The sequence below is a fragment of the Astatotilapia calliptera genome, chromosome 1, assembly GCF_964374335.1.
Source record: "Astatotilapia calliptera chromosome 1, fAstCal68.1, whole genome shotgun sequence".
Lineage (NCBI taxonomy): Eukaryota > Metazoa > Chordata > Actinopteri > Cichliformes > Cichlidae > Astatotilapia > Astatotilapia calliptera.
Genome location: NC_137422.1, coordinates 15,889,319 through 15,907,903, shown reverse-complemented (window position 1 = coordinate 15,907,903; position 18,585 = coordinate 15,889,319). Strand labels below are relative to the sequence as shown.

At 41.6% G+C, this 18,585-nt stretch overlaps 1 long non-coding RNA gene across 1 annotated transcript; it reads left to right on the top strand.

Moving 5' to 3' along the window:
- Window positions 1-5,624: 5,624 nt before the first annotated feature.
- Window positions 5,625-6,042, top strand: LOC145429785 (uncharacterized). Its single transcript, XR_013910107.1, has 2 exons — window positions 5,625-5,758; window positions 5,837-6,042. It is a non-coding gene; the product is annotated as an uncharacterized LOC145429785 (long non-coding RNA).
- Window positions 6,043-18,585: the final 12,543 nt, after the last annotated feature.

The following is an 18,585-nucleotide window of genomic DNA, read 5'->3' as shown; positions in this document are numbered from 1 at the left end:
ATCAAAATGCTTATTTCAGTGTTTTCCAAATATTTCAGATTCCACTGTAAATATGTTGCAGTTCTTTTATACAATTATTACACTGAGACTCATCTAACCATTATTCCCTCTGCTGTGTTTTTTCACTGCCTGACAGAAAAAAACTGGTATATGTCAGGTGGTGAAATAAATCTTCCCAGATGAATAACTGTTCCATAACCACAAACCATTTTGAATACATACACCGAAACTTGATGTGCACCTCCCTGAAAACGTAACTACACATCACGTATGCAGTGCACATCTGTTGGGATTGGCCTGTTCAGTTCTTGCTTTGTGTTTCTGGTGACTTTCCATCACAGTTTTTGAATGGAATAGGGGGAACAATAATCATCACCTCAGTAATGAGGAACAATAAACATTGCCTCAATATAAAGACTCAGAGATGTGAACAAATTACTGGAGAGAGGTTCCCGAGTATTGGAATGAATGTGAGAGAATGTACCAAGAGTCTTATTTAAAAGTGTCTCAAGGGTCTAGAGAGAGTATCAGTAAAAAGAGAAAATGTCCAGTGAGCGCAGTTCTCAGAGAGAAAATGCCCTGTTCATACCAGAGGAGAGTGACCAGCCTGGTTTGAACGTATATGAAGGCATTAGGAACTAAAATATTACAGTAATAATAATGTAAATACATTACAACCAAGATAAGCAGAAAAACATCTATGGATGTAGGTATAGATGTAAATACACCTATAAATATAAATATAAAAGAACAAGTATGTGTGTGTGGCGGGACATGGTTGGTGGTGCGGGTGCGGCGAGGTGGATGTACCTGATCAACGATCATGCCGTGCCTGCTTTAAAAGGGTGAACTAGGACCTGTCTTGGTAGTAGTTGGTGATGTGTGTGGCTGCGAGCTGCAAAGCAGTAGCTGAGTATTGTTAAAACAGCAACCATGAGAATAAAGTATGCAGAAAAGCATGGAAATGTGGTGGGATCTGTCGTGGTTTACAGTGGTGCCAAAACCTAGTAGGGGGTCACAGCAGACCGAGGACTGGACCAGCCAGGGAAGGCGCTGGCCCAGGTGGTGGCCGAGCTCGCACAATAGGAGCAGGCAGCAGTGTTACACCGCTGGCAGGAAGAGCTGTACACCCAGACCGAGAGTCTGAAGGAGGTGAACGAGGGTCTGGCAGTTCGGACCCGGGCCTGGCCGAGCATCATACCACTCCCTGCCGTAGTGTGTCAATAACAAACATAGCAAAATTGTCATTTGTCCAACTCTCCAAGTCAGATAAAGAAAAAGTGTGATTCAGAGGCTACATTACAAACAGCAAAACAAAAAAAAATTATGTAGTTGTATTCTTAGTTAAACATATTCCTAAAACCTAATTTTTCCTTGCTTCCACCCTTCAAATGTTCAAGTAGAAAAATGTGTACTTATATTTAATGAACATGGTCTGAAAGCGTTACAAGTAAAATCAAAGTCAAAGACTTTCAGCTCAAAGTCATTAGGTTAGTGGACCTCTTCTATATATAAAACTTCTAATTTAAGTACATTCTTTTTAAATTTCAGATCAAGTGATTGTCAGTTTGTTGCCGATCAGTGGCACTGTGCTAAACTTGTTTTTTCTGTGCAAGTTTAAGCCTGGTACCTTACGCCACAAAGACAGTGAATGACTTCAGTGTGTTGAGAATGACTGACAAAATCATAAGTACACATGCAAAATGATAGCAATAAAAAAAAAAATATATATATATTAGAGATGGACCGATCCGATATTACGTATCGGTATCGGTCCGATACTGACCTAAATTACTGGATCGGATATCGGAGAAAAATAAAAAATGTAATCCGATCCATTAAATATCACGAAAGCACCTCACAAAACTTGCAACAGGCCGTAACTCACCTCAGAACGTTAGCACGTCGGAGCAGTATGCATCACGTGATAGAGCGGCTGTGGCATGCGGGACCTGTTGGTGGTCTGGATAGCATTTGGAGCTTCGCTAGCAACCCGGCATTTCATCTCCGACAAAGTTATCCCGAGAGAAGTAAAGCAAGTGTGTAAGTCCATCTCTGAATGTTTGTAAAGCATTCCTGCGTTAAGCTTAACACACGACTGCCTCTTCTTGCTGCTACTTCAATCATGAAACTGCTTAACGATCAGCTGATCGGCTTTTCTGTCGCGAGTCCCTGTCTCTAGTTTGCTTTTGGCCCACTTTGCACCAGAAAGAGCAAACCAGCGGCTGAACAACAGCAGCACGTTTAAGCTTGATCAGCTGTTGTTAGAATTTATTTAATATTACTTTCTACTCGAGGATCTTTTTCTACGTAGCTGACGGCTGGTAACTGTGCAGGGGCGGATCTAGCAAAGTTTAGCAGGGGGGCCGATAGGGCATTAACAGGGAAAAGGGGGCACAAAGACATACTTTTCTTTCTTATTCTCATTTAAAATGTCTAGCTTTTAATAAATAATTATCTGACACCCAAAGTTTTAATTTGATGTAAAATGAATAGAAGTCCATTACTGTATATAGTGACTATTAAGTCTAATATATATACCCTAGTAAGCTATAGTACTTTTTCCTTTGGGAAGGTACCATCTGTGCAGTCTGCAATTCTGTTGAAGAAAGATGTTGAATCTATTTAATATTTCTTGAAAAATAATTGATTTCTGTGCATTTTTTTTCACACTGCATCAAATTAAGGTTGATTACGGCGATTAAGCATCATGAGGTGGAGCGTGAGGGGTGGTTCCCTATTTTTTATTTATTTATTTTTGTTGTTGCTGGGAGTTGGAACCCTATTAGTTAGGTTGCTTAATATTTACGCTAAGTACTCTTTAAAATACCAGAATAGGGAGGATGGTGTAGGTTTAAGTTTATTAGATTGATCAGTATTGCTGAACTATGAAATATTTTTTTTTGCATACAGGTATAACAGAATAGCTTTAGTGTAGTTGTTGTTTTAAACTTGAGTATGAACTTATACAAAATGCAGCAAGATATTTAAAAAACAGTTTTGTTGATTAAAAAACACTATATCGGATTCATATCGGTATCGGCAGATATCCAAATTTATGATATCGGTATCGGTATCGGACATAAAAAAGTGGTATCGTGCCATCTCTAATATATATACAGCAGAGTGTGGTTGAATTTGATGGAGGAATTCAGCCTCCCAAGCCTGAGGACATAAACTGCTCCAAAGATTGAATGCTACCACAGTTCTGTATTGCCTGTAAGACATCTGTAGGGTGAACATGCTGTGGCTCAGGAAGTTATTTTCTTGTAAAAATCACCTCAATGATATCACAGATATTTAGTAGATGGGTACTGATGATGTCGTTTGCATTCGTTTCAATCACCTGCTGCAGAGTATTACAGTCTTGGGCTGTACACATTCCAAACCAATCTTATCAAAGTATGCAACATACTGACTATGGATTGGCAGTGAAAAAGATGTTTTTTTCAAAAGGTTCTCTGGACTCAGTGGGCAAATGAATAGTTTAAACAAACAGTTCAGTACTTGTTTATAAAGCAGCCTCCCTCGCTTTTATCAAAAAGGCCTTATGGGATCTTGATCCCAAGGTTAGGAAAGCTTGAGCTAGGACTTATAGGAGAAATAAAATGAAATAGCTGCTTTCCAAAGGCAAAGTAAGCATTTCTCATAGATATGCATGCACCCTCTGTCTTGTGAACGTGAAAGAGAGAGAACAGTGCAGCTGAGATCCGAAGATGGTACAATTGCCCACAGCAAGTAGCTGCATCAACTCTCCCTTCAAAACTTGAAAGGCCTGCTGGTCCTCTCTCATGTCTCCTGTCATCACAGTAGTCCACACTGGCAGGGGGTCCCCTCTACGTCCGTGTCATTTGCACAGCCCACAGCATGACGCTTTTCTTCTCTTGACTTTCATTTTTCCTTTCTCACTGACCAGCAGTACATAGAAACATTTGTGGGTGGGGATGTGGTTTGAGGGATAGTGGCCTATTATTTTTCTCTCTTTTTCTTTTTCGCTGTGTGCATTTAAGAAAATCCTTGAAATTTTTAAAAACTCTTTGCCAAAGCTGTGATTTGACATTAGCAGAACTGTCTGGGACTGTTATTGCACTATAGTAAGTACCAGTACTAAGCACTGCATATCACATATGTTGTTTTATGACTGAAAACCTCTTGTGTGGTCATTGTCAGGTCTTAAAATACATCAATGTCATTATTTATTTCACAGAAACGAAATGGTGAAACTATTTAATAGCCAGTAGAACCACTGAGCTGCAACAAGCTGAAGTAATCATTTTCTGCATGACTTTATCTGCCTCTCACATTGTCACTCACATTGAAGAATTTTGGCTCACTCTTCTTTTACAGTGTGGCTTCAGTTCGTTGAGTTATGGGACTTTGTTTACAGCATTTCAATTGACTTGATGTCTGGAATTTCACTGTAGTATTGCAGCACCTTGATTCTTTTCTTTAGTTGCTGTGCTTGGGATTATTGCCCTGCTCTATGAACCAGTTTCATCCAGACTTTAGCTGTTAGACCAACCTTGCACTTGAGTCTAGAATACTAGTATACAGAGGATTTCACGGCTGACTCAGTGACTACAAGGTGCCCTGTTCCTGGGGCTGCAAAACAAGCCCCAAAAACCATCACACCTGCACTACTGTGCTTAACAGCTTCTGTGAGGTGTTTGGTTTATTTCAAATGTGGAGCTGTGCTTATAGCCCAATATCTCCACTTTGGTCTGTTCAAAGGACATTGTTCCACAAGTTTTATGGTTTGTTCAGAAGCAACTTTGCGAATGTAAACTGTGCTGTCTTAATGCATGCTCATCACCCAGGTAAGAAAATCCCACAAATATGATTCTATTCATCCGGACATTTTCTCCCAATGAAAGCACTACATCCAGATAAAAAGAATCAACTGTCTGGGCTAAGTCATGCTACAATGTTGTTTTCTCTGAAGAAGTCTTGATGCATGCTCAATCATCCAGGTAATTAAATCTCTAAAAGTTGATTCTGTTCATCTGGATGTAGCGTTTTGTGGGAGAAACGTTTCGTCACTCATCCAAGTGACTTCTTCAGTCTCAGCTGACTGCAGGTTTCCCCGATCTTATAAACAGTACATTTGCATAATGACTGAACCCAGCCCACTGAAGGAACAATGGGCTGGGAGGTCATTTGTGGAGTGGCACTCCAATTTCGTTGTACTCTGTAGAATGACAATAAAGGCTATTCTATTCTATTCTATTCTATTCATTTCCTTAATCTTAATTATGAAAATTCTCATGACCATTGATCAACAGCCACTGACCAAAACCCACTGATCAAAGCCCACTAATCAATGGCCATGAGTACCATTCACAGAGAGTTGGGGAATGGCTGCAATCACAGCATTGTAAGATGGCGAAAGATGCACCCTTCTGACTTCAATCCTCAACCCATTGGTAGGCAGCTCTGAACACCACATTCAGAACACTTTGGATTTTGTTGAGAAGGTGAGAGATGTCATTATGGAGGCAGATGAGACCATGGTCTCGTACGACGTTACATCTCTCTTCACTTGCATCCCAGTCACGGAAGTATTAGTGTCATGGTCGGACGGTCCTTCCCGGGGCGACCTGCCTGTGTGTATGTGTGTGCTTCTCTCTCTCTCCTCCTCCACCCAGTGGCTGACACACCTGCACCTAATTTGCCACCCAGCTGTCACTGATCATCGTGGGCTGAGGTATTTAACTGTGTGTCCGGATGGCAGTCGACGCTGGATTGTACTGGAAGCTCGGTAGTAAAGAGTGTTTGTTACTTGTAACATAGCTTTAGCCGGCCACCCTTCTCACCTGTTGTTGTCACTCGTTTGTAGGAGGAAGTGATACGGAGCAGAAGGTTGGAGAGAAGGAGCCCGCTGGATTAAGCTCTCGGAGGAGAAACACACTCGGATAATCACTTGGGAGACTCACCTGCACACCACTGGGAATTTGGAGATGATCACCGTTGAATTTTTGCACTTCGCTTTGTGTTTTGAGACTGTTTTTGAGCACTGTAAATAAACGCACTGTTTGCTTCGCATCCAGAGCTCCGCGACTGAGTCTGTATTTCCCCATTACCCGTGACAATTAGAGTGAATTGTTAAATGTTGTCATTTCTATGCTTGCCAACTCTGATGAAAGAAATTCCATTGTCCTTCCCCCCAGATACTTGAGGTTCTGGATGGGGGGGCTGTAATGTTTTATTGCAGATACATCCGGAAGATCTGCTTCTTTTGATGTAAGCTTCCTGCGTTTACGACCCTTTGGTCAGCAGGAGGTCTGACACACACACACACACACACACACACACACACACATTCTCACATTCTTACAGAAGTTCACACATATACATACAATGCCTGTCTTAGAACCAAGGAGGCGTGGCTTTGTTCTGACGTGTTTTGTGTGAACTGTCTCTCAATAAAAGGTAGCAGGAGGAGGTCAGATCTGGAGGTCATTCTCGTGGTGGACACAGACGAGGCCTCCCTTGCGCAAATAATCGATCGATCGACTGTCTTGTTTTCTTCATGATGAATACGTCTCTAGAATTAGCGGGGCTTGTGGAAACACAGACCCAACAGGAAGCATTGGAGGTAGTGCGTAAGAGATTACAGGATGACCCCAACCTCAGCAACAGGACCACTTTCATGCCTTCCTGTTCAACTGAAATGCCTTGGTTTTTCAGTGGAGTGTGTGAGAGAGTTTCACTAGTGTGTGTGGGAGCGTTTCACTAGTGTGTGTGAGAGATAAAATTTCAATAGTGTGTGTGAGAGTGTTTCAGTAATAATGTCCCTTACGGCACCTCATATATCTGCTCCTGAATGATGGACTTCAAATTATTTTTAAATGACCTTATAACCCTTCCCAGATGGTAGGGGAGCCACATCTCTTAGATAACTGTCTTTCCTCCATGATATTATGTTAAGACACATATCCACACCAGCAAAGTAACAAAGCGTATGCTCTTTTAGAGATAGTCACACTTGCTGATGACAAGACTTGGCTTTCATTTACCTATGGAAACAGTAACTGTCTGCTTTCAATAGTTTTCACACACTGTTTCTTCATTTTCCCTTAATTTTTACAAAGTACATAGTGGCACAGGAAATGCATAGGAGGAGGACATGTCATGACAAAACATCATGTTCAGTCATTCATCTGCAGTTGTATTTACGCAAGTTGTAAGCACTACTAAGGACAATAATATTGTTATGTCCTGATATGTAAAACCTTAGAATTTAAACAGGCTGTATTTTCTTTGCACCTTACTGTAAAGGCTTCTTGTTATATTGAGTACTGATAGAATGTATGTAAAGTTGTTTGAAAGAAAAAAATATCCTCTATAGACTGATTCACTTACTATACTACATACTGTGTTGGTATTCACTAACAGTATTAGACTTTTTATTAAGAAAGGGATCTCATACATCGAACTTTTAAAAAGAAGAATTATTTGGAAAAAAAAAAGTTTGAATTGATGAAAATGATTCTCGAACATTAATGACTTATACTAAAATTACACTTTTAATTAAGCCTGTACTTAAAATAGTGCAGCCTGCATTCAGCTATGCTAGAGTCTGCCCACCTATTATTAACAGATTAATCACTTTAGTAGAAAGTGACTGAAGATGGACTTTAACTTTTGATTAGCGTTTAAGCTTGATGACAGCAAAAATCTTGCACAAACCAGAAATATAAGCAATATTTGAGCTGCAAATCTTCCCAATGTAATGCTAATGATGTCCCCTTACATGGGAAATTTGTGAAACATCCTAAATCTAATCTATTTTAGTATCAGGGTAAATAACTCTAACAGTAGCAAACATTTGAAAATTTCCTCATATCTACATGTCAACAATCCCCTTTGAAAAAAAATGATGTAAACATCTTTTATGCTTACATTTCTCCTTTTCTTTAGATCCCAACCACATTATCTTCACACTTCTGTCAGTGTTCCTACAAGACAATTGTAGAGATAGTCAACGAGGTAAGAATTGTTATATAATGTCGCATTGCACAAGGATTTGTCTCAGCTGAATGAGGACAAGACTCTGTGCTCCGTCTTTCAATATTAGCATAATCTCCTGTGATCCATTTGACCCAATGCTGTGCCCTCTCATCTATAGAGCAGCTCTAAGAAATGACTGCATGCTTTGACGGTTAAGATTATTGAGCATGTGAGTTGCTAGTAGTTCTTACTGTAATTTAGATAGTTACATCAGTTTTAAATTTGTTTTAACCTTACAATTCACACCGAGCCCACTGGTCTATCATACAACCCCCCCCCACCACCACCACCACCACCACCACCACACAAAGAGACACATACACTCACACACTTTTCTTCTTTGTGCATGTGAAATACAAAATGTCAATTTTTTGATAATATTTGACCTCATTTCCATATGGTGTACCTCGATTGTAGACACAGGCTGCCTTTCTAGCATTTAAATTTCTTAAGTGTACTGGATGGCACCAGACCTCTGCAAGCTGCTTTGTCTTTGCCACCATATGGCATCTTGACAGTGTTTTCCTCACTAATTAGTCTTTAACACATATGCCAAGTCCAAATGACTGTAATGTCAAGCTGCACTGAGGATCCATGTTGCATCAGAAATTAGTTGCTATATATTAGTGCAGGACAACACTTAGCTTTAGTTAAGGTTACTGCACAAACATTGACTGAGTACATTTATTCAGATCTTAATAGTGGGGCAGTAATTCTAATTAAATCCTATGAATCGTGATGGATAAGAATCACAAGTGTCATATGTCCTATAAATTCCTTTAATGCTTTTGCCAATAAAATCTCCTTTCACACATTTTATTTTGATCGTTACACAAAAAATCTTATGTCATATTTTTGGTACTCTTTGTACCAGTCATTGCAGCAGTCTAAAGTAAGAGAGGGCTGTAATTTGATGTTCCTGAAGTAGCTAATCTTTAAAGGCAGAGCCAGTGTCTGTGTATTGTTGCTTCACCACCAACTAAATCTGTCACCTTATAAGGATATGTAATTATAATTTATTTTCTTACTAAAGTAGTCAAACAGCCATTTATCCCAGAATGAGTCACTTATTCTCAGTAATGTGAACCAGATCTTCACCATGGTTCTACAGGAATCATATGACCTGGAACAACTGGCCCAATACTTCCTACTCTTTAACATTAGAACCACTAAGGAACTCATTTTGACACCTTAACATTTTAAAAATCATCTGATATTCTACGACTTTTCCTAAAATTGAGTTATTTATAATACAGTGAGATAACAATAAAACTGTTCACGCATATTTTGATATGAAAGTACATGATAATAAATAAATATATATATCAGGGACTGTAGTTAGTTAAAGTTTAATAATTACTGCAGGAGTGAATGGGTCGCAGACTGAATGTTGAACCAAAACTGAATTAAGCAGAGAGCCTTGATCATGGAGAACTAATCTGAGTAAATAAAGAGTGAAATCCAGTGTCACGGTCCGGGGCAGCGGCCGTGTGAAGAGTGGAAAGGAGGACTCAGATGCAGCACTTACTCAGATGTGAAGGTGATTTATTGACAATACTGAACATAAAGTGGAGATGGCAAAACAGAACTAAGGACGAACTAAACTGGGAGAAACTACACAAAGGGAGTGGCAAACCTGAACATGAAGGGAGAACAGCAGGGAGAGCACGCAGGGGATTCACCGGGTATGAACACAGACGACGCGACGAGGAGCAGAGGAAATCACACACTATAAGTACACAAAGAGACACTGGGAAATCACACACAGGTGGGGGAAACAGCTGGACCTGATTAACCTGATGAGACAGGGGAACACTAACACCAGGGACCAACAGAGGGAGCACAAACCCAGAACCCAGTGTCTAAAATCCCAAACACAAACCATCCCAAAACAGCCATGAATAATAATGAAAGTAATAACAATAAAGAACATAAACATAAAGTCACTGAGTCATGGTCGCAGGACCATGACAGTACCCCCCCTCAAGGGCTGGCCCCCGACAGCCACAGAAACACACCACCAGATCCGGGCGGCCGGCAGGGGGCCCAGGACGGAGGGACCGGGCCAAGACCAAAGACGGAGGCCCCAGAGTCCCAAACAAATGTTCACAAAAAAAAAAACTCACAGGGGAGCAGAGTCCAAAACACAGTTCAGGTGGCCGGCCAGGGGCCCGATAACACAGGAGGCCAGGATGGGACAGTTCAGGAGGCCGGCCACGAAGAAGGCCGTGGAGGCGCACAAAAGGTTCAGGAGGCCGGCCGTGCGGAAGGCAACGGCGGCCACTCAGGCGAAGAGGGTCCGGGGGCCGGCCGTGCGGAAGGCAACGGCGGCCGCTCAGGCAATGGCGGTCCGGGGGCCGGCCGTGCGGAAGGCAACGGCGGCCAGTCAGGCAACGGCGCCCGGCCAGTAGCCCGGCCAGCGGTCCAGAAAACGGCCGTTTAGCTCCAGACCCAAACGAGGCTGGGCCAGGCGAGGCTGAGGGCACGGAAGCCGGGACCGCAGCAGGCGGAGATGATGATGCAGACACGAAGGCCGGACCAGACGATGATGCAGACACGAAGGCCGGACCAGACGATGATGCAGACACGAAGGCCGGACCAGACGAGGATGCAGACACGAAGGCCGGACCAGACGAGGATGCAGAAAACAAAGTCCCGGAAACCGGGGAAGGCAATGCATCCCGCTGACTCACCGCATCGGGCTGCTCGAAAGTGAATGCAGACGGGGGGTGAAGTCCAAGGTCCAAAAGGAGAAACTCCCGCTCCCACGAACAGAGCGAGTCCAGCAGCCATGGGAGACCGGTCACCAGACGCTGTAGCCGCCTCTCTATAGCGCGCTGGGACGTGCCACCCGGGCTTTCCGGCCACAGGTCGATCAGCTCCTGTGTGGCATCGATGAGCGTCTCCCGTAGCTCCCTGGACGGATTAAGCGCTGCTGGGTCCATCTTGTGGTCGCGTCGTACTGTCATGACAGGACCATGACATCCAGAGCAGAGCAGCCAAATCAGACTGTTCAGGCCTAAGAAGTAGAGCTGAGGCCTGCAGACTGAGGAAGAACAGCATGGACTGTGAATGAATGGCTGCAGATCCGGTGAAGCGCAACTCTTTTTTTTTAGCCCAGGTAAAACCCATGATTTTCTTATACATTATTTAAATTATGCAGATGTTACTTATTGTTGTAATCTTTATTTATTATCTTTATTCTAATATTTACTTACAAAATTATTATAATAATAAAACCTGAAAACCTTAAATCTAAAGTACTTTTGTCTAATCTTACTTACATTAAAAAGAATATCCAAATTAACAAATTAACTTGTTCAAGCAAAAACCTGTTTGTCAATACTTCTGTTGTGGGATGGGATCAAAATGAACAACCAAGACATTCTAGGAAGTTTGGAATTGTGGTCTTTCCAGTATCCATTGTTTCCAGTCACGTGAGATGAGCACAGGGGGGCATTGGCCACCCCCACAAATTTGTTACATTGTCCCCCCCTGACAAGACTGTCCTTTAAGTAATAACTCTAATAAATGTGACGGACAGAAACAACTGTTCTGAATAAATGTGATGCCAGAAGATTATTTTGTTCTGTACCAGTAAATAGTTGGTTTTGAAACACATGGAGGTCTTTGTGTGGTGTTATTATTTTCAGGTATTTTATTCATATTAGGCTGCAGAAAAGCTGTTGCCAATCCCTGGACTGATCACTGGTGCATTTTATGGCCAACACAGAGACAGGCAACACTTCACACTCTTACATGATCTAATACTTATTTGTCTTTCTTGAACAACTGCATTCTGGGAGACTGAATCTTAAGCTGCTTCTGCTCAACTCTGCTAAGAATCATTACAGTGATGGCTGGGGCTTCCAGTAAATCATTCAATCAATTCAAACAGAATATTCTGGATTTAAAAATCTTATTTGGTTTTCATATGTGCCTATTGTCAGTGATATCAACTTTAATAGCATAATTTCCATAGGGATTAATAAAGTATTCTAATTCTGTTTCTGGAAACTAACCAGGCATGCAATTCTTTCTCTCTTTTTTGCCATATTTTACAAGTAACCTATATTTGACAACAGCACAATAAAACTGGAAATTCAGTTTTTGCTGAGCCACACTCCTGTTTTTAGTGGCCTTCATATGGCCACCCCAATGAAAAAGTTCTGTAATAGTGGAAAGTCAGTAGTACTGCAGGACAAAAGTGTTGTTTTGTTCACCTGTCTCAAGCGAAGACAACTTGGATCATCTATCCATGGAAGAAAAACAAAGATGTAAAGGCAAACTGCGAATTTTGGGGGTTTGTGATCCATATTTTGCCCCAGCAGCTTTATTTAAATCCCTGAAACTGGCTAAGTCTCTCCTTGAGCTCTATGTGTCTGTGTAGTTATCTGTAACGTATTCTACGAGCACATTGTAGAGAATTGCTCACCTTACACTGCTGCCAAGATGAAAGGTTTCAAAGTACACACAATTACATGTGTAAATAATAATAATGTCACCATGTGGGAGGTAAAAAACAAGAAATTCTCCATTGTTAGCAAAGGTAAGGATTACAGGCATAGCTACAACAAACCATCAAGCACAATTCTTAGGTAGAGTGTTTGGACAAATTCATCCTTGGATATCGTAGAGAAGATAAAGCGCATTTCCAGTGTTCTGCAGCCAAGATTAAAACTGCACTGTTTCTCCTGAAAACAAGGTTTAACTAATGAGCTCAATTCTTTTTCCAGTACTGTGGCACGAACCTTCTCAGGGATGCAGTTTGTGGTCCCCTTGAAGTTAGAATATACTGTTTCGTCCCCCAGTTTATCATCTCAACTTCCAAATAAAATTGCAGAGGCGTGTTAACCAGTACAGTACTATGTGAATTCCAGAAATCCTAGGGGCCACCAGAGAATTGTTAAGCTACCTTGGTAGCCTTAGCCACAGTGATGGGCCATGACAAGATGGCAGTTCATGGAGTGGATCACTGGCTATAAGAAAAAGAAGACCATACATTAAATGCAATACCATAGTCCTGCAAACAAGCACTAATATTGTTCCGGGGAAATAAAAATGATGTCTAACATTCATCAGTAATCTTATAGCTTTGATAATAAAATATAGATATACAAAGTATATATAAAGATTAATATACACTTTGCAATGTTTAAACACATGGTGAACTCTGCATGTTTTAAATGTGTTTCCTTTCAGTTTCTGAGAGCAAGAATAGGCTTTGAACAGACAAAAAGCACACATGGAAAATCTTTAAATGAGGGGACAAAAAGACAATTGCAGACTTTCCTATAACAGAGTGGTTATGTAAGTTAAAACCAAGAAAATTGATTCATCTTTTTTGTCAAAAGATATATAAAAACAGTGCTTAGATTGCGTCGCATTGTAGGTTTAATTTTCCTGCACTACATTGTGCAGCTTTGTCTTTTTTTCCTCTGTGTTGCATTTTCGAGGACTTGCAAATTGTCTGAACACTCAGATGCTCAGCAACAAATTAATGAAATGGAGATCTTCTTCCTGTCAAAATCAATCTTTTACACCAAATCCCTCAGAATAAAATTAACATAATGACTATGTTAGTGAAGACCATGGGTTTATCAGACTCATGTCACAGTCACAAAGTATCTAGGTTTAACTGATTGGTTGCTAAGGGTGTCTTGATGTAGTTTTCTCAGTCTGAGAAAAGTGAAGAAATGTTGCAAGCTGACAAACCTGGATTAGATACATTTCCTGCGCATATCTGACTCCTAACAATGCCAAATCAAGTATCAAGTATCAAATCATATCATGATACTAATGGTTTACTCTGACTAACCTTTTAGGCTCTCTGTCCGTCATTTGAAAAAACAAAAACAAAACAAATGAGTTAAAATCAGGTAACTTGTTTAATATGATAATCTTAAAATAATAATAATAACGTGTAATTAATGTGTAACTAATTCTTGGGACTTACTAGTCCAGGCCACTAAATTCCAACTCAGTGATTTACGCACAGATCTAGAGCAGAGTTGCTGATAATGGGTTTGACTGAACGTAGAAGGCGTGATCAGTGTGTCTTCAGTTTTGAATAAATCCCAACAGTGTTACTAGCAAAGCACCCCGCACACCATCACACCTCCTTGTCCATGCTTCACGGTGGGAACCATTCATGTAGAGACCGTCCGTTCACCTTTTCTGTGTCACACAAAGTTACAGCGGGTGGAACCAAAGCTCTCAAAATGTCTGTGAAGGTTCTCAAATCTTAGCTCTTAGCTCTCAAATCTTAGACTCATTAGACTAAAGCACAGATTTCCAATGGTCTAATGTCCATTCCTTGCGTTTCTTTGTTCAAACAAATCTCCCCTCTTGTTGCTTTTCCTTAGTAATGGTTTCTCAGCAGCAGTTTGACCATAAAGGCCTGATTTGCACAGTCTCCTCTGAACAGTTGATGTAGAGATGTGTCTGCTACTGGAACTCTGTGTGGCATTTATCTGGCCTAGAGCTCAGATAAATGAGGTGCTGTTTCTTGGCTCTTTCAAAGGAAGAGTACCCAGCCACTGGTACAGATATGTGGATGACACCTGGGTCAAAATCAAGACACAAGAAGTGGAATCCTTCACTGCGCACATTAACGCTGTGGATAAAAACATCAAGTTCACCAGGGAAGACACAAAGGACAACTGTTTGCCTTTCCTGGACTGCGCTGTGCACATTGAAGAGAACGGCAAACTCAACATCGAAGTTTACCGGAAGCCCACACACACGGACCAGTACCTCCTCTTTGACTCCCATCACCCTTTGGAACACAAACTTGGAGTAATTAGGACCCTACACCACCGGGCAGAACATGTTCCCTCTAAGCCTGAAGGAAAAAAGAAGGAACACACACATGTAAAGGAAGCACTCAAAATGTGCAGCTATCCTAAACGGGCGTTCTTAAAGTCAGCAAAGAAGCACAGAAAAGAAGACCAGACACCAGCGAGGGAGGATAAGAAGGACAGACGCAACAACATTATCATCCCCTATGTAGTCGGTGTATCAGAAAAACTCAGGAGAGTTTTCTCCAAGCACGACATCCCGGTGTATTTCAGACCCAGCAACACGCTCAGACAAAAGCTGGTTCACCCGAAAGACAAAACGCCAAAACACAGACTTAACAATGTGGTGTATGCTGTACAGTGCAGCGAGGAATGCCCAGACCTCTACATTGGAGAGACCAAACAGCCACTTCACAAGCGCATGGCACAACACAGAAGAGCCACCTCCACAGGACAAGACTCAGCAGTCCATCTGCATCTTAAGGATAAAGGACACTCTTTCGAGGATGCCAATGTTCACATTTTGGACAGAGAGGACAGATGGTTTGAAAGAGGAGTGAAAGAAGCCATCTATGTCCACTGTGAGCGACCATCTTTGAACAGAGGCGGGGGTTTAGGACACCAACTCTCTGCCATCTATAATCCAGTTTTGAGATCCCTTCCCAGACGCCTTAACGCCCACTCACATCCTGGGCCATCTGACCTCAGGAATTCGCATGATAAGGTGGGGCCAGGTTTCACAATGAACACACCCGAAACTCTGGCTGATTGGGACCCACACCCAGTTTCACACCTTGGCTCAGGCGATTAGAGGATCATCAGGGGGTCCTTTTGTCCCTCCGTGGGGGGTTACTCCCACTAGGTTTATATCTGGGACTCTCCACCATTTGACCTTAGAACTGAAGAAGCTTCTCGGAGGAGAGGTGAAACATCTTCAAGCAACTTAAAGAAGTCCAGACGCTTTTCTTTGCAAGCTCCTTTGACCCCGAGGTGCTGTTAACTTGTGATTTCTGGGGTTGGTGACTCATATGAGTTTATCCTCAGCAGCAGAGGTGACTCTTGGTCTTCCTTTCCTGGAGCGGTCCTCATGTTTCAAGGTAACGCTTGATAGTTTTAGGGACTGTGGATAAAAGCATACCTGAGGCAAGCTTCCTGGGAGCTCACTTGCCTTTGCCTTGGTGGCACCAGCCATTTTAACCAACCTGCTATTCCATTTTAAGATAAAACCTCTTCTCACTAACACTCTGGTATTCATCTTTATTTTTTTTATGTTGTGGCTTTGAGCCGAGTTGTAACATAAGTGGGGGCTCGTCCGGGATCTTTGGACATTTTAGTGGAGACTGAATATCAGTTTGTTTTACTTTAAAGTGGGTGAGTGATGGTGCTCACTGTGATTGAGCAACGTCCCTTTAGTAAGTGTGTTTCAGCTGGGTGCTGTGCTGCCCTTCCATTGAAGCACTTGTTTGTTGTTTTAATTTGTTGTGTTTGGTGGTTATCCTGGGTGGGGGTATGCTTCGGAGTTTGGTAGGAGACCATATCTCTGGTCCACTGCCTGCTCTCGAGTTCGCATTTAAAGTTGCCTCGAGCCTGGTACACCACTGAAGACTAGGTAGGTAAAGTTAGGTTTTTATTGTTTTTAGCATTTTAGGCCGGGAGTTACACATAGTAAATCAGTGGCACCAAACTTGGTAGGAGGTTTGAGACCATTCATTAATTATGGTCTGTAGCTGAGGCGGGTAGGTCGTTTTTATGTTGGCATAGTGTGTACACCGTGTGTGCATCTAATATGTCAGTGTTGATATATGCTAATGAGATCCTCGTGTGGTGCGTGTTTTGTGCTGTGACCTTTAGTGTTGTGGGGAATATGGCTACCTTTGTTAGGTCACTTGTGAGTGTTGTTGGCCAGGTGATGGCAATAACACTGTGGGGTGCTGAGCCACCCTTGATGTGATCATTGTGTGGCCATAACTCCATTTTGTGGTTGGTCACTAGTATGCTTGCTTTACTGAACCTTGTGGATTAAAATAACTTGTTGTGGTATGAGGCCAATTATATGTGACCGTTTGTGTGGTGGAGACCACAGATCACTTGTGTTATTATTCGTGGCTGCTCTCATTTTGTGTTGTAGCAGGTTGAATAATCATTTTGGGTTTCACTGTTGTACCCCTTTGTGTTGGTCACATGTTACTTTTTGTGTGTTCAGTGTGGCAACTTCAAATCCTCATGCAGGGGCATCCCTGTTTAAAAGCTTATTTTTGAGGGATCAAGGCTTCAGAGGGGCTTTTAATTTGTTTAGGGGTCCTAGAGGAACCCTTTTGAGGGAGGAGGTGTTACGTCCCTCTGCAGCCCCTAATCATCTCAATGTGTTCAGCTGGTGCTAATTGGCCACAACTAGTCAGGTGTGGATAAAAGCATACCTGAGGCAAGCTTCCTGGGAGCTCACTTGCCTTTGCCTTGGTGGCACCAACCATTTTAGCCAACCTGCTATTCCATTTTTAGATAAAACCTCTTCTCACTAACACTCTGGTATTCATCTTTATTTTTTTTATGTTGCGGCTTTGAGCCGGGTCGTAACAAAGTTCATTGAGAGAAGGCCAAGAGTTTGCAGCGCTACTTCCTATTTGAGGAATCTAAAATATAAGACCTATTTAGAGTAATTTATCTTTTTTTTCTCCTTTCTACATAATTCCATTGCTTCATATATCTGATGTCTTCATTATGTATCTACAATGTCGAAAGTAGTAAAAATAAAGAAAAACCATTAAATGACAAGGTGTGTGTGTTCATTAACCACACTATTAAAAGTGACTGAAGAGCAGACCTTTTTTTGACAATTTACTGACAAGCAATGCCATGGCCCAGTGAGGCCTTTTCTCTCCTTAATCCATGATAAATCAACAGATGAATGCTATATCAGTGCATTTAAAGGGGGGCCATCACCAGGCTGAAAAACCAAAACAAACCTAGAGACAGCAAAAACCGTTTAGGATTGAACATTCTTTAAACAAGGAAAGCATTAGTCAGCTTAGAAATGCCAAAAGACCCGAAGAGTTATGAAGATAATTTCAGTGGATGATGCAAAATCTTTTCTTGGTTGAGAAAAATACCTTGATATTATCTATTTAAATCAAGGACACTCTTTAGGAGCTAGATACCCATAGTTAAATTCAGTCAAGAGTCACGATGAATAGAAATGCAGGGCATTCATAACAAGAGCCAAACCCCCATTTACACTCAGAAACAGGAAGGTGCGGTTTAGATTTTTGTTTTGGTGTTTATGTAAGACACCTAACAAACCTGCACATGCACAGTTCTGGTGAAGAAAATCAATAGATTAAAACCAAAATTAATTTCACTGGAATGATGAGGCATGAAGACAAAACTATGGAGAAGGAAAGAAACTGTTCATGATCCGAAGCATACCATGTCATCTGTCAAAGTGGTTGGAGGCATTATCTGGTCATGAATGGCTGCCAGTGGAACTGGGTCACTAGTGTTTACTGCAGATGTGACTGCTGATAGAAGTAGCAGGATGAATTTTGAAGTACACAGGCAAAATTGCAGAAACTGATCAGACAGTCCCTCACAGTGCAAATGGATAATGACCCAAAGCATTACTGCAAAAGCAATCTAAGAGTTTCTCAAAGTAGAGAAAAGGGATATTCTTCAATGGGCAAGTCACTCACCTGATCTCAGCCCAATAGAGCATGCTTTTCAATTACCGAAGACAAAATGGAAAGCAGAAAAACTCACAAACCAGCAGCAACTGAAGGTG